Source organism: Cetorhinus maximus, chromosome 17 (assembly GCF_964194155.1).
Source record: "Cetorhinus maximus chromosome 17, sCetMax3.hap1.1, whole genome shotgun sequence".
Taxonomy (NCBI): domain Eukaryota; kingdom Metazoa; phylum Chordata; class Chondrichthyes; order Lamniformes; family Cetorhinidae; genus Cetorhinus; species Cetorhinus maximus.
The window spans coordinates 99,911,810-99,927,696 of record NC_135895.1 but is presented as its reverse complement, the minus strand read 5'-3'; positions in this window follow the sequence as shown (position 1 = coordinate 99,927,696).

Here is a 15,887-nt window from a genome sequence, read left to right as displayed (position 1 = left end):
GCTGGGCCAGCATTTATTGCCCATCCCTAGTTGCCTTTGAGAAGGTGGTGGTGAGCTGCCTTCTTGAACCGCTGCAGTCCATGTGGTGTAGGTACACCCACAGTGCTGTTAGGGAGGGAGTTCCAGGATTTTGACCCAGAAACAGTGAATGAACGGTGATATATTTCCAAGTCAGGATGGTGTGTGACTTGGAGGGGAACTTCCAGGTGGTGGTGTTCCCATCTATTTGCTGCACTTCCCCTTCTGGATGGTAGTGGTTGTGGGTTTGGAAGGTGCTGTCGAAGAAGCCCTGGTGAATTTCTGCAGTGCATCCTGTAGATGGTACACACTGCTACTACTGTGCGTCGGTGCTGGAGGGAGTGAATGTTTTTGGAAGGGGTGCCAATCAATCGGGCTGCTTTGTCCTGGATGGTGTCGAGCTTCTTGAGTGTTGTGGGAGCTGCACTCATCCAGGCAAGTGGGGAGTATTCCATCACACTCCTGACTTGTGCCTTGTGGTCGTGCTTTGAGGAGTCAGGAGGTGAGTTACTCGTCACAGGATCCCCGGGGTTGAATTTTGCCCTTGACGGGCGGGCGGGCAGCCGATCGCCGCCGCTGAAACGGGCTCCGCTGCCATTTTAAGTGGGCAGAACAATTAAGACCCGCCCAGCGTGACGCCCGGCGGGAAGCGCTATGCGCTTCCTGTGCGGGCGGGGGGGGATTCCCCAAATGCGAGAGTGCTAAGTGGCGCCTCAGGGAGATCGCTGAAAGGATTTCAAAGTTTAAAAATAGAAAAATAAAAAAATCCTTAACATGTCCCCCTCATGTGACAATGTCACACAAGATGGGACATGTTAATAAATTGCACAAAAACTTTATTAAACTTTTTTAAAACCAACATGAAACCTCATCCCGCCGGTGGATGAGGTTTCATGTTTTTTCAGAAGCCCACCTGGGCTCCTGGCCTGCCCACCAACCTTAAGGTTGGACGGGCAGGTCCTTTAATTGATTTAATTATCCCGTCAATAGCCTCAATTGGCCATTGACAGGTCGGCGGGCGGACAGCTGATCGCGCTGTCCCCCCGCCTTCCTGCATATTTAAATGGGGCGGGATGACATCGGGGGTTCCGCCAGACATCATCCTGTGGCATTTTCGCGTCGGCGAGCGGGCTCCACCCCCAGCTCGCCAACGGAAAAATTCAGCCCCTGGTCTCTGACTTGCTCTTGTAGCCACAGTATTTATATGGCTAGTCCAGTTCTGTTTCTGGTCAATGTTCACCCCCAGGATGTTGATAACTGGGGATTCAGTGATGGTAATGCCATTGAACGTCAAGGGGCGATGGTTGGATTCTCTCTTGTTGGAGATGGTCATTGCCTGGCACTTGTGTGGTGTAAATGTTACTTGCCCCACTTGTCAGCCCAAGCCAGGATATTGTCCAGGTCTTGCACCATTTGGACATGGACTGCTTCAGTATCTGAGGAGTCACAAATGGTGCTGAACATTATGCAATTATCAGCGAACAACCCCACTTCTGACCTTATGATGGAAGGAAGGTCATTGATGAAGTAGCTGAAGATAGTTGGGCCTAGGACACTATCCTGAGGAACTCCTGCAGTGATGTCCTGGAGCTGAGAAGACTGACCTCTAACAACTACATCAATTTTCCTTTGTGCTAGGTATGGCTCCAACCAGTTTCCCAGATTCCCATTGACTCCAGTTTTGCTGGGGCTCCTTGATGCCACACTCGGTCAAATGCGGCCTTGATGTCAAGGGCAGTCACTCTTATTCTCACTCTCACTGAGTGGTGAAATGGTTGAAAAGTGCATGACCAGTTCTATTCTAAAATGGGAGTAAGGGTCCTGCAAATGTGGTATTAAAAAAGGGCCTGTAGTAATAGGGTGTTGGGTACTGTAAGGGTTAATGTGTGACTGGGGAAAAAGTGCTGCCCACATTGTGATGTAGAGAGTCACATGGGAGTATTAAGGTGTAGTAGTTAGTCTGGTAGATGTCAGCATGAAGATAGCACCTTGTCAGGGCTGATTCCTATATGTATATAGTTATGTGTTATTAATAAACAGTTATTGTTCAATCATACAAGCCTCCAGACCTCTTCATGAGACAACATACAATCTTACAGCAGGGCCAGCTGCTTGAAACAGGCTGAGGTTTTGGCTGCCCAGCAGTAGGCCCATGAAAGCCACAGAGGCCCAATCATCAGAGTAACTGGGACTGTGAAGTTGCTGAGCCCAAATCTGAGGCCTTTGGTGCTCCATTATCATTTATTTTAGCAGGTGTAAGATCAACCTTAATGTAGCTTAAGCTGATGGTTGTAGAAGATTTATATTGTTGATGCATCATCCAAATTCACATGGTGGCATCAACAGCTCAACAGCTGTGTTCAATTCTTTTAAAATCCAACAGCAAAATTTTGTGCGGGTACGTGTGTGCACATACACACGTATATTGCATTCCTTCAACAAAGCACACGTGCATCTTATTCAAATAACATTTCAACACCTTGTGCCCAGCCCTGTAGGCTGATTTGTTCTCCATCACAATTGACATGAAAAATGTGCCAAGATCTTTTGGTAAGATAGAAAAAGTGCAAGGTTTTATGCACTGAGAGTGGAAGGCTTGACTCATCCAATTACGACATAGGCAGAATTATCTAAAACCAAGCAACTCAAAATAATGAAAGCGGTGCTGGATCTTTAGGCAGGTTTTTAACTGGGTGAGGCACTGTTAACGTCCTAATTGATGTTGCCCACCCAGTCAAGCACTGGACATTTTAAAGAGACTCTATCCTGTTGTGACACAATTGCAAAAGAAAGGCAATGTAATATTTAAAAGTGCATTAGTATTAAGTTATTGCATCATTCATTAAAATAATTCATTGGATCTGTTAACAGGTTGAGTCATGTTGTTGAGAGGGGCTGAATGGCCAACCCTGTTCCTAATTTACAGTTAATGAGTTAAGTTAACAATTTGGTTTCAACACCAAACCCTTGCTTCTTTGTTCCCTTGAAAGTACCCTTTTGAGTGAGTGGTTCGGGCCTGAATGCACTGCCTGAAAGTGTGGTGGAGGCAGGCTCAATCGAGGCATTCAAAAAGACATTAGGTGATTATTTGAATAGGAACAATGTGCAAGGGTACAGGGAAAAGGCAAGGCAATAGCACTGGGTCATAATGTTCATTTGGACAGCCAGTGGAGACGTGATGGGCCGAATGGCCTCCTTCTGTGCTGTTAAGATTCTGTGATTCTGTGATGTGAGAAGATGATTTTTTGTTACAGTGTAATCTCTTCCCCAGAATGTACATCAACTCCATGGACAATCTACCAGTAAAACCCTTTCAAACCCATGAATATTTAACAGCAATACTGTGACAGAATTATTTTCCACGGGCATTCTGTGGATGAAGTTGTTGCCTTGGCACAGTCACTGCGTGGTTCCTCGAGTTTATCTCACTGAATTTGTCTTTTTTTTTTAAATGGAGAATGGAGAAAGAGGCGAGGCTGCCATGTAGGTTTTGAGTGCTGACCCTTTTTAACAATGTGCAACTTATGCGGGCACACAAAGGGGCTCTGTATCTTTAAATCTGTTTTGCTCAATATGCTCTTTGTATAACGAATCGTTTGCCACTCTGCAGGTGTCGAGTACTTCCTCTGACCGTTAATTCTTCGCCCCCTCGGAAGCACGCCCCAGCAGCATTTATCAGGCTGCTGCATCTCACCACGGACCTGGTTGCACAAATGACCAGATTATGGTTAGTAAACATTTCGCCTCGGCTATTACGGAGCGGATGGAGGAGGGGCCTTTCTTGCAGGGCCATATAATCTTGTGCAAAAAGGCAAGAGGGGGAAAATGCTGACAGATAAAGCAAAGTGAAAAGAAGCAGGCATCTCCCAGATGTGCTTCTACTGGAGCTGTTTTTATTACTGTAGCAGACACCCGCCTCAGGGCAGAACCAGGCACAGATTGGTTCCATCCGTTGCATGGCTGGTGCTTTTCGTTCATTAAGGTCCAACTGTCTGCATTAGCAAAAAAAAAAAAATTCTCCCGGTGATGACATTCTTAAAGGGCAGAGCAGCGAATTTGCGCTGTGAATGAGCTCATTTTCAAACAGCACTGTCAACCAAGGGCTGCACTTGCCATAGATTACTGTCAGTCTGCGACTGTATTGTCTTTTACAATTACCCTGACAAATCACTGTCGCCTATCTACAGGAAAATTCCTCAATGGCAGACGCATGCCAAGTTCAAACAAGAAGCTGCATAACCATGAAACGTGACTCTGCCTTCTTGTCTGGTGTGTTTCAGTGGGAGTTTGGGTCACATTCCAGCAATGAGTTGTAAAGCAATTCCAGGACATTAAGAATCAGCACGGTTAAATTCCTTCTGTAGGCGTAAAAGGCCTTTACAAGGGATTATAGGGGATGGCCTGTTTTCAGTGAAATGCTGCTTTTTTTGTACCATTTTTAAAAAATCTACACAGAATAAAGACAGTGAAGTTGAATAGCTTAAAGGAATAGAAGTTATCTAAACCAGTCTCAGCCATTTTGAACCTTGACTCTGCATCATTCTGTTGCCTGAACATGTATAACAATGAGTTGCTGAGATGAATTATTTCAAGCTGGCAGCTCAGCCCTGAGTGTCTGACTCCCCGATGTAAGGCTGCGAGTTCAAACCTTTAGGCTGCCTTGCACTTGAACTTGGGTCTGTTTTGTCTGGACTCCAACCAGTGCCTCTAGATCAAATAACATACAGAAGTAAGTGCTCCATTTAGCGGGGGGGGGGAGGGGATGGTGGGAGAGAGAGAGACTGATTGCAGTCTGTCTGACTTGAATTATAGCTCCTGCCAGCCAGCTCTTAATGACCAGGAGAAGCCCATTGCTTACAGTAACAGAGCAGCTCACCGCCCCTCCCCCCACCATCGCCTGTCTGAAGGGGGATGACTGATTGTAACTCGGCTGAAAGATGATAAACTCAGGCAACCCAAATGTAAAAACAGATGAAAGATGTTAATCTTGATCACATTTCTGATTTGAATCCCAGTTGGAATTGCTGTATTATTTAATTCTTGCTTTCCTCTCTCTTTCTTTGAGCCATATACTTCACATGGATTTAAAAGAGGTTCTGTCTGCCCGAATTCACCTTTCAAACGGGATCCAGTTTGCAGACGGACCCTGCTAACCTGGGTTTTTCTTGCCTCTGTGAAGGGGCATCAATGATTAAGGTTGGAAGTCTGTGGTGGAGGGGCTTTTGCCCACAATGAGGACAGTTCAGATAGTTGGGCAAGTTCCCTGCGGGCATGATTTTCTGACCAGTTCAATTCCTGACTGGAAAACCGTGTGCAGCATTCAACCGTGTTTGTGGTTTCCCAAGGAATCATGGGGATCCCTGATGATCCCTTGCCATCAGGGATCCCCATCAGCTGGGCAGGCAGGAGAAATGATCCCTTATTCAAGGGCAGCAACAAGTTGCCCTTGTAAAGCATCTCTAATACTGGGTGCTTTGCAGAGACCTAAGGAGAATTCAGATCCAATTTTGAAAGTAATGCTAAATGATCCTGGACGGGGGTGAGGAGTGCAAGGGTGTTGGCCGGGGGGAAGAACTTCTATTTACATAACACATTTCATCTCAGGACATATTCCAAAGTGCTATAAAACTGCATTTTATAGTCACTGTTCTAATGTAGGGAAATACAATGACCAATTTGCATTCAGCAAACCTGCATAAATGGCAGTGTGATGATGATCAGATCATCTTTTTTAGAAATGTTGCTTGAAGGATAAACATTAGCCACTGAAGAGAACTACCTGTGAAATAGTACCATGGGATCTTTTACATTCACCTGAGAAGGTAAACAGGACTATTACATCTCATCCAAAAGATGGCACCTCCAACAATACAGCACTTTCATTGAAATGTCAGCTTAGATTTTGCGCTCCAGTGTCTGGAGGTGGTGCAGCTCCCAATGATCTTGATTCTCTTGTCCTTCTTGAATGTGTAGGTCCCAGGCTAGAAATGCTGTCAAAGTAAGCTTGGTGAGTTTGTGCTGCTACAGTGATAGTGATAGAAGGATGGATATTAAGTCCACTAGCAAGAATGTTGATCAAGTATGTTAACCCTAACTTGTACATATCTGTACTAAAAATAAGTTATCATGGAACTTCATGTTCTTTTTACTGCATGTGCTATCTGATTTCTATATTGCATAAAACATATTGTATAACACCAAAGAGGATATAAATATAATTTGTATTAAATTTAAATAATGCTGTTTGCCTTTGAATAAATATCCTGCCACGTTGCTATGTCCATTTATGATTCATTTGGAACTATCATTTTTTAAAATATTAATAGTCGTTTTGTAGTACAGAACTTGAATGTTGTTGAAAAAAGACATCTGTTATTGAAACTTTTTGTCTTGCACTCATCAGAACAACTTGCAAGAATAACAAAAGTAGAGGGAACAACAGTTTATACTTCATGAGAAGAGAGTGCTGATTGGTTGGCAAGTGGACTCTGATTGGTAGAGGCATTGCGTGGCTGGAAAGTGGACTCTGGTATAGGCATTGCCATGAAGAATGCACCAGTTAAATGATGACTGACAGTTAACTGACAAGCTTTGTTTAAATTCAAACCAGGCAGGTTGATTTTGGTTAATGGGAAATGAACCAGAGAATAGCTGTTGCCTAATTTGTTTAGTTGAAACAGATGCAATACGTGTAAATGTTCTTTCTGTCCGCAAAGAACAGGACCTGTGTATTAATATATGTAGCTTCCAGTACATGCAAATGTGCTACACTGCGAGGCCGACAGATAATCTTAAATGGCTGTCAGCGTAATTCTTAGCAAATGTTGTCCAATAATTTAAATATTACTATTAATATAGTATACAGCAATGTTTGCTTTAATATTATAATGTTCATGCAGTTGTAAATTACAGTAAGCGATGTCATCTGCATTTGTTACACATTGTATCATTGCAGCATATGCTTTATGTGACCACTTTCAAAATAACCTATTTCTTAAAAAAAAAACCTTTGTGTGTGTGTGTGTGTGTGTGTGTGTGCAATCGCCTCTCCAGAGTATGCTCAAGGCTCTTAGTCTTTGTAGTGTTAGTGTTATGTGCATAAAAAGTCAGTTTATACATTTGACTAGCAATATGTAAAATAAATAGTTCAATGAAATGTCATCACAAAGGATTTGTTTTAAACAAGACAAATTTAGTTCTTCTTTTGTTCTGAAGGATGGCTGCTTTCTGGACATGTGACTATAGTGCTAAGTTGGTTGTGTTTGTATGATTTACTACATTTCTTGCATGTGAAGTTTGCAGAATAAAAACTGTCTGTGATCCAGGATGTGAGCTTGATGGGTTCCACGATCTGATTTCTTATTAAGCAGCAACTTACAGCCTGAAGCATTTACCCAGCAGAAACCAAACATGCAGAATCTCTTGGACAACCTCTCACAGGAAAGGTTGTTCGGGTTTTGTTGCACATTCCCTCCTCTCTTTTTTTGCCTAAATAGTGGTTTGAAGTATAATGTCTGAAAAAAAAAAGAGCTGATTTCCAAGAAAAGCCTGTGTTTTGCCACCTGTCATTGCTGAGGAGTACAATGTGGTTAGATGATGGGTAAGAAGCAACAGTTCTGGCAGCAATTAGTCCTGGAACTTACAGCTGCAGCAAACTACACACACCCTTTTTAATTCATCAGTATACTTATTTAAAAGATGTTATAGCTTTTTAATCTAACAGATCCACGGCAATGCTCACTGAAGAATGTACATTATGTAATATATCACTCTGTGGCTAAACTAGGTGCTCCTTTGGAACTAGGTTGCTTCCTTAAGGCCACGGGATCTGTTTCTTAGTAAATTCTGAAACTAATTAGTGGTTAAGTTGTTGGTGAGGAAATTTGCAGATTGGGGGGTGGGGGAGGGGGGGATTGTAAATGTCCTTCTGTGCATGAGGAGAAAATCCAGCAGAAAATGACTATATTTGTTGGATATTTTTCTACTACTACAGAAGACATTTAATTGGTCCACTGTCATTGTTCCAAATTGTCAGTTGTTGAATATTTATGTTGGGTTCAATATAAATCAATAGAAACATAACAATTCAACAATTACTTTTTTAAATTCATTCAAACAAATAGAAAATACAACTGATTTGAAAATGACTTGTGAAAACAAAATAATTTTATAATGAAGTTTCCATAAAGAATTCAGTGAACAAATAACTTTCATTTGAAGAAATGAACGATAAAAATCTTATTGATCAATCAAACATTTACACAAGATAAATAAAAGCCAGCGAATGTGGCTTATGTTGTGTCTTTGATTTTCAGTGGCATCCATCTTATATCCCCTGACCCAAGTAAAGTTTTTGAGCAATAAGCATCAATCCTCAGCCTGAGGCCCAGGCATTGGACCACAGCCAGGACAACAGTAGGAACACTGCACTTGGCAGCAGTGCCCCTTGGTTCGTGAATTGAAAATTGGTCAGGATTCCCAAATCCCCATTTTTTAAATTACGGGGACGTAGCATTGCTGGCTGGGCCAGCGTTTATTGCCTATCCCTAATTGCCCTTGAGAAGGTGGTGGTGGTGAACTGTTTTCTTGAACTGCTTAAGTCCCATGTGGTGTAGGTACACCCACAGTGTTGTTAAGGAGGGAGTTCCAGGATTTTGACCCAGCGACAGTGAAAAGACAGCGATATAGTTCAAAGTCAGGATGATGTGTGGCTTAGAGGGGAACTTGCAGGTGGTGTTGTTCCTATGCATCTGCTGCTCTTGTTCTTTGAGGTGGTAGAGGTTCCGGATTTGGCAGGTGTTGTCAAAGGAGGCTTGGTAAGTTGCTGCAGTGCATCTTGTAGATATGGTACACACTGTAGCCACTGTGCGCTGGTGGTGAAAACTCAAATGTCTTAGGTAAGGCTTGGACTGGCCTGTGAGACTCTCCACAACTGGATAGGCTACTAGGTTTTCCAATTACGTCACCAGCAGTAACTCTCAGTCATTTTAAATGTGTTATTGCTACAAAAATTTGAAAATCTAAACCTTAAAATTGCACAAATTACATTATTAATGGTCACTTGTGTGATATACTAAAGAGCGATCACTGTCTATGAAATTGTACCTCAACTGGATGAAAATGGGAGAGAGAGGAAGAGGAAAGCAAACATGTCACATTCGGAATAATATTGCACCCAGCTGTTGGGTGTGACTCCTGACGTGAAACAACCAATTAAAGTTGAATCTCTTTTAATGTCACTAAATTGACATGAGTTCCTTAAATTGTTCCAATCTTGTAGGTATTCTGATCGAAGATTAATGTTTTTTTACAAAACAAGAACGTTGATTAAACTGAAAGTCTCAGATAATTAATGCACGATTTAATTATTCTATCTCAAAGTATGCTTTACAGGATCGGATGATTATAAAAGCAGTTCACATCGAGAACGATTTGGAAAACTCAAGTGTGAATGAGTTGAGGGAAAATGATTATATCTTTACTCTGCCTCCATCTCGATTTTGCACATAACTAATATTTCTTGCAATAAATGTGATATAGTCTTTGGTCCACAGTTTTGTAATTGGCACAGAATGTTACTCCGTGAATTGTGGTAAATTTTCTTCAGCTTTATGTACAATTACAATCATTTGATTTACATCTGCGTGAGGTTCCAGGACTCAGAAGATTGTGGCAGCTGAGGATCCATACTACACTAAAGAAAAGAAAGAAGTCTCAATTTATATAGCTCCTTTCTTGACTTTAGGGCTCCAAATGTGCTTTCTATGAGTAACAGCCCCCAGGAAAAGAGAGAAAAAAAATAAGGTAGGCCATGTCTTTTGGAACTTAGTTCAGTTAGTCATCAAGCATTAAAGAAAAACAAAAGAATATGATTCCAGATTTAGAAAGATTGACCGACTGTATCTCAGATCAAATGGCCTAGAGTAAGTTCAGCTGAATGTGCTATCATACAGCTTGACACTTTTAAATATTTGTTTTGGCAGCCAGCTCCTAAAACTATTTGAAATACCAGCAAAGCACATTTTCTTTATCAGTATGCCTATTTAAAAAAGTTACCACAAACATTTCATTATCGTCATCTGACATGTATGACAGTGCCATCTGGCACTTGTATAAAATAAGGGAGTAGAGTTTTTTTTAAGACACATCCAAAGTTTATTTTCCGTAACATTTTTATTACATAAAAATATAAAACTCAGTGAGCAAAAACATTCAGCAAAAGATGTGCATTCTGTACAGTTAGCCGTAATTCCTGGAGACATGGGTGACAGTCATTCAATAATACCTGCAGTATTACTGGAGAACTGTGGCAAACAGAAGTGATTGCTCTCTTTGTGAGTTGGGAGCAAACCAAGTACCAACCCTGAGGACCAGAGGCTTAGCCCAGCACAAACCAGGTGAAAAGCTGATGTAAATGGTTGAGATCGAAAGGGATTGTGATCCAGTCCAACTGGGATCAACTATTTAGGTACTTCATTTAGTTCAATTCCTTGAATGATTCCTCGTTTGCTTTAGGTTGGTTCAGTTATTTCTACAGGATCACTTAGCAAACACCCATCCCAATTTGTGACAGCTGCTTCATAACAAGTGGGAATTTAGTATCTTTTCTCAAAGTTGAAGTATTTGAAAAGGCCGTTGAGCCGGCCATTTTCACAATGATATATATACGTGCCTGGTTGTGTCTTTACCACTCTTTTGTAATCACCACTTCCTAACTGAACTGAATATCTCAGTTACACAGACCCAAGTCTTTCAGGAAGTTTGAACAAAACATGAAACCTGATTTTTTTTTTAAATGTAATAATTACAACACACATTCTATCAATTCCAGACAGGGTTTTGATCATCACAAGTCATTTGTTAACAAATTGCACCTTGATTTTGATGCCTTATCTACACACTACAGAATGTGAAGTCCGGATAAGGCTAATTGCTTTGTAAAAAACCCATCCTTGGATCACCGGCTATTGCAGTTCTGCCTTGTCTAATGTCAATTCGGTTGGCGTCGTTGCTAAAATCTGGGCCACAGTTGCATTCATTGTTCAGCGAGCTTTACCATATAGTTAAACCCACCGACAGCAATGAATGTTCATTGTGACCTTTGCTGGGACTTGTTTTTCGCATTCCCTGAAATTATTTATAATGATTGTGTTCGCTCCTGTCATAACAAATGGGTTTCAGACCAAGCTACATGGGCTGAACTATAGCCCAGAGGCAGGTGGAGGAGGTTGGCTACAAGGTACAATCAACGGTCGATGGTTTCTCCAATAGCATCAAACTCACCGACAGCGTTGAATGTTCCCCGAAACCACCAGTAAATGTGTTAGAATTTAAAATGGGGAAAAACCCCAGATTTGTGCGACTTCTAACGAAGAAGCCTAGTTCCTTCTTAGTCTGCAGAGTGCATCTCTTCTGCAGTTTAATTCCTGATGCAAAGGTGTCTAGTCGGTTAACATCTGCAAAAAGAGTGAAATTTCAGAACGAGGAGAATACATGGAACCTCTGACTTTTTTTTCTGCGGTTGAATAACTTGTTGTAGGAATTTTTGCAAACTGTTTTGTTGAAAAATAAATCTCTTGCTATTATAATCTTTAAAGTGCTGACAATATACTCGCACTACGAGGAGGCAATGTTTGATTGTGCTCACTAAAAGACATTTATTGCCCCCAGAAAATTCAACCATTGAGAATGGAAGGTTTTGTAGAAAAGTATATAATGGTGACGGCAAGAAAAGCACCTTACAAAGAAATTCCTTTTCAAATGGCATACTTTTTGAATAATACACTGCATTGCCTGTGGATAAGTCTGGAATCTGCACAAAGGAAAGAGATGATTAATCATACGAATGTTGAAAGGATGTATTTAAAATGTACACACAAAGGCAAAATCCATATAGAATATTTAACACAGCAGTTTTCATCAACTTGGATCTCTGTGGTTAGATGGCGTACAGGGTGACCACAGCATGTGGATCATGCTGTTTTGCATGATCACAGCCTGTTTATGGTGAAAAGTAGGTTAGTGTGACCGATTCTGTTTCTGGGTTTTATGTTACAAAATGGCATCTGTTTAAATAAGTGTAAATTTCCAGTGCGTGCAGCGTGTAAACAAAAAGGGCATAATGTTTTCAATGAAATATAGAAGGAGAAACCTCCGGCTGGCTTTAAGTGCAAAAATAAGTGGGAGAAAATCACTTTTCCTGTCTTGAGGATTGGAATGAGATCAATAGAGAATAGAATAGCTTGTGAGGTGGTTTTGTGACATGGATGGCAGCTAGTTGGCCGGTATGATGGCTTTGTGCAAAGTATTGTAAGTGTTCAATTAAATGCCATATAACTACACCTCTCTTCAACTGTACAGTGTATGTGTGTGAGTGAATTTGTGAGCATTTGTGCATGTGCAGTACATGTGTAAATCATTGTACAAGACTCATAAAAGGCAGCATATGAAAATCACAACAAATCATTGAATCAGTGGGTTGTTTTCATCCATTTTGGCCACGAGGTATGATCTAAATTTTCCACTAGTTTGTGCTTAGTATATAATTGTAAAGGAGTTGCTGGGCTGTTGCTTGCATGGCATGGTCTTAGAGGTTATGGTGACCCAAACACAAGATATGTTATAATGGTTATTTCCAGGCTCGAATAATCATCGTCATAAAACAAAAAGCGTTAAAAGCATCTCTATGCCGCAAAGTCACAAATATTTGTTTGCTTGTTCCATTTTATTTTATTTAGAAATGCTGGAGACAGGAAAATGTTTGATTTAATTCGAAAAGGGGGGAAGAAACTGAAATGAGGCTTTTTTCCTTCTGATATAATCTACAGCATTCTGTGGACAATAGCAGAACAGGGTTGGACAGGTGGAACTCTTTGAAAACCACTTAGTGCATGTGGTGATGCCAACTCTATGAAACCTGCTTTATGTTCACTCAGGCGATTATACCATGGAACAGAGAAGGCAGCAGAAAAGGAAAGATTTCAGTGCTATTCCCAGAATCCTGTATGCATTCCAACATATCAGTGCATTTAGTGTTTAAAATTAGCTGTAGATACTGCACAGGAGGATCCATGAGATATGAACTGTCACTTTATTAGTGATGCTGATCACAGTTTTGTCATCCATCCTTTATTTGATGAGTTTGCTTATGGTATACCAATTTTCTCCATCAGTTCCTCAAGTATATATCAACCTAGAACCCTGAAGATGTATGCTCTATCTGAACACTTGATACTAATCCTTTTAAGAATGAACTCTACATTAAGACAAATATGGATGGAAAGACTTCCAACTAAAGATACCCTTAAGGATTTCATGTCTCTGTGAATTACTTTTGATGTTTAAATATTGATGCCATGCAGACAATAGGCAAAGAAAAAAATCAAGCAATTGTGAGGCAGTATTCCCCTCATACACGTCATGAGAAAAATGACCCATTTATTTTGTTTGTAGTGGTGATATTAGGGAGAAATGTTGGCCAAGATACCTTGTCACACAATTATCTCTCTCCCCTCCCTTCTCCAACCGAACCACCCCCAGCCCACCCTCCCCCCACCATCCCCACCCCACCACTTCCCTCAATTGGACAGACGACACCACTGATAGCAACACTCCTCACGACACTGGAACGTCTACCTCAGTTTGGTACTCAAGGTCACTGGAAAAGGGCTTGAAGCCACAGTTTTCTTATTTGATCAGTTGATAACATCATCCTGTTTATGTTGACATAATTAATATATTCCTAATTGCTTGTGGAAAAAGTAAGGAAAGCTGATTGAAACGTGATCATATTTGTGTATGAAATGTTTTCTTTAAGGGTTGAAAATTAATTTAAAAAGACTGAACTCCCTAAAGGTGCTGGGTTGACCCACCATTGCCAAGAGCCTTTCTTGGATTACTGGGGTGACCAAGTACATTCTTTCCAATAGTATCTTGTCTTTGACACTGTTCCAAAGGTAATGTTCATGTTCGGGGGATAATAGAAGATGTCAGTGCTTAGTGGTTATGTCATCATAGTTAGTTTGATTTGGCTGCTGCCTCCCAGATAACAGGAGGGCTTTAAATCCATCAAGCACAGAGGATAATTTCTTCATAACTATCAAGTTCAAACAGAACTTATAAGCAGCTTAAACACTGCTTCCCATGGGGGAGAGAGAGACAGAGAGACAGAGCTGTTGCTCACACCCTAAGTTTTATGTCTGGCAAGGGTTCAGCTGCCAAGATAGTGATTTAAAGATGCAATTTCCCTACCTTGTTTTTCTAGGAGGATTCAGGTACAATGCATCAGGAGCTGACATTCAAATCAATGAAAACTTGTCCAAGATCCCTTGGATACCAAATGGTCCTTTAAAAGATATGTTGGAAACAGTAACTAACCCTGTCAAAATTGAATTAGTGTGCTTCCTAGCCAGAGTCAGAGTTAAAGCTTTTATTGGAGGGAGGGAGGGGAAGGGAGGGGAAGTGATGTTGAAGTTGTAGGAAATCATGCAATAGGTATTGAGAACAACCAATTGGGATTGTTTTTGATTGGCTGTTTTGCCTGCCAAATTTGTGAGCTCTTATTAGATTTTGCAAGTGGTTTTAAGGGGAGGTCAGAATTTCCAAACAATTTGCAGAACAGAAGGGAAAAAACAGAAAATGCTGGAAATACTCAACCGGTCAGGCAGTATATGTGTAGAAAGAAATAATGTTAACATTTTGGGTTGATGATTTTTTTGTCAGAACTGTTAAAAGTTGTGGAAATTGTTGAAAGATTCTGATGAAAGGTGAAGTTAGCTCTGTTTCTCTCTTCACAGGGGCAGCCTGACCTGCTAAGCATTTCCGGCATTTTATGTTTTTGTTTCAGATTTCCAGCATCCGTAGTATTTTTCTTTTGTATCCTTCAACAGAAGGATTGGTTTATCTAAAATATAATGTCTAAGTAGAGTTGCCCTCATATTGAAATTATAGGACGATGAATCTGGAGAGAAACCTGTATGTTTTATACTCGTGACATAATGCCTAATATAAGCTCAAACTCCAGAGCAGCTAAAATCCTCCGAAGGGGCTTCTCATACAGAATGCATAGAATGACTTACATTTAAATAGGGAGTGCCTGCTTCCCAGCCCCGGTCGACAGAATTGCACCTCCTGCTGGCCAGCCTTGGGACAACATTAATCATGGCCACCAAGAAGCCCACATTCAACAGCTATCCACACTATGGGGTAGAGCTGTAGAAATCTGATGAGATAAATAAATGAAATCTGAATGGTTCAACCTTAAAGGAAAAGACAGATTTTGAAAGCAAAAAAAAACACCCAGGGAATGCTTGAAACCCACAGCAGCCCAGTCAGCATCTATCAAGACCCTCATCAATTTTGAAGAAGGATTTGCATCAACAACATAGTTGTCTCTTCCTCTCCACAGGCATCAACTTGCTGGTGCTTTCTGTTGTTGCATTACAAAAATGGGTTTTTCTTTTTTTTTTAAATTTCCCTTTCTTAGAAAAATATTGGTGATGGCGGGTGGAGGGGGTTGCAGGGAGTGAAGATTCTTTAACTGGGTGGGTGGGTTAAAGGTCATCCTGGAAACCCCCAGGATTATATCAAAGAGTTGGAAAATCCAATGTTCGGGTTGGGTAAGGGTGATCTGGTATTATGACAATACCAGGATAATTGGGGATGGTGGCCACCATAAAGGTCATTTTATTGGATGAAGACAATTTGCTACCAGACAAATGACAGGATTGAAAATTGCGGCATCATATTAATCAAGATACTCCTACAAACTATTTTCTCAATCACAAAGAAAAGTCTTGCAGCACATTGCAATGAACGATTGTTGTCTTGTGAACTACAAAAAGCTAACTTTACCTTTTGGTCTTATGGAG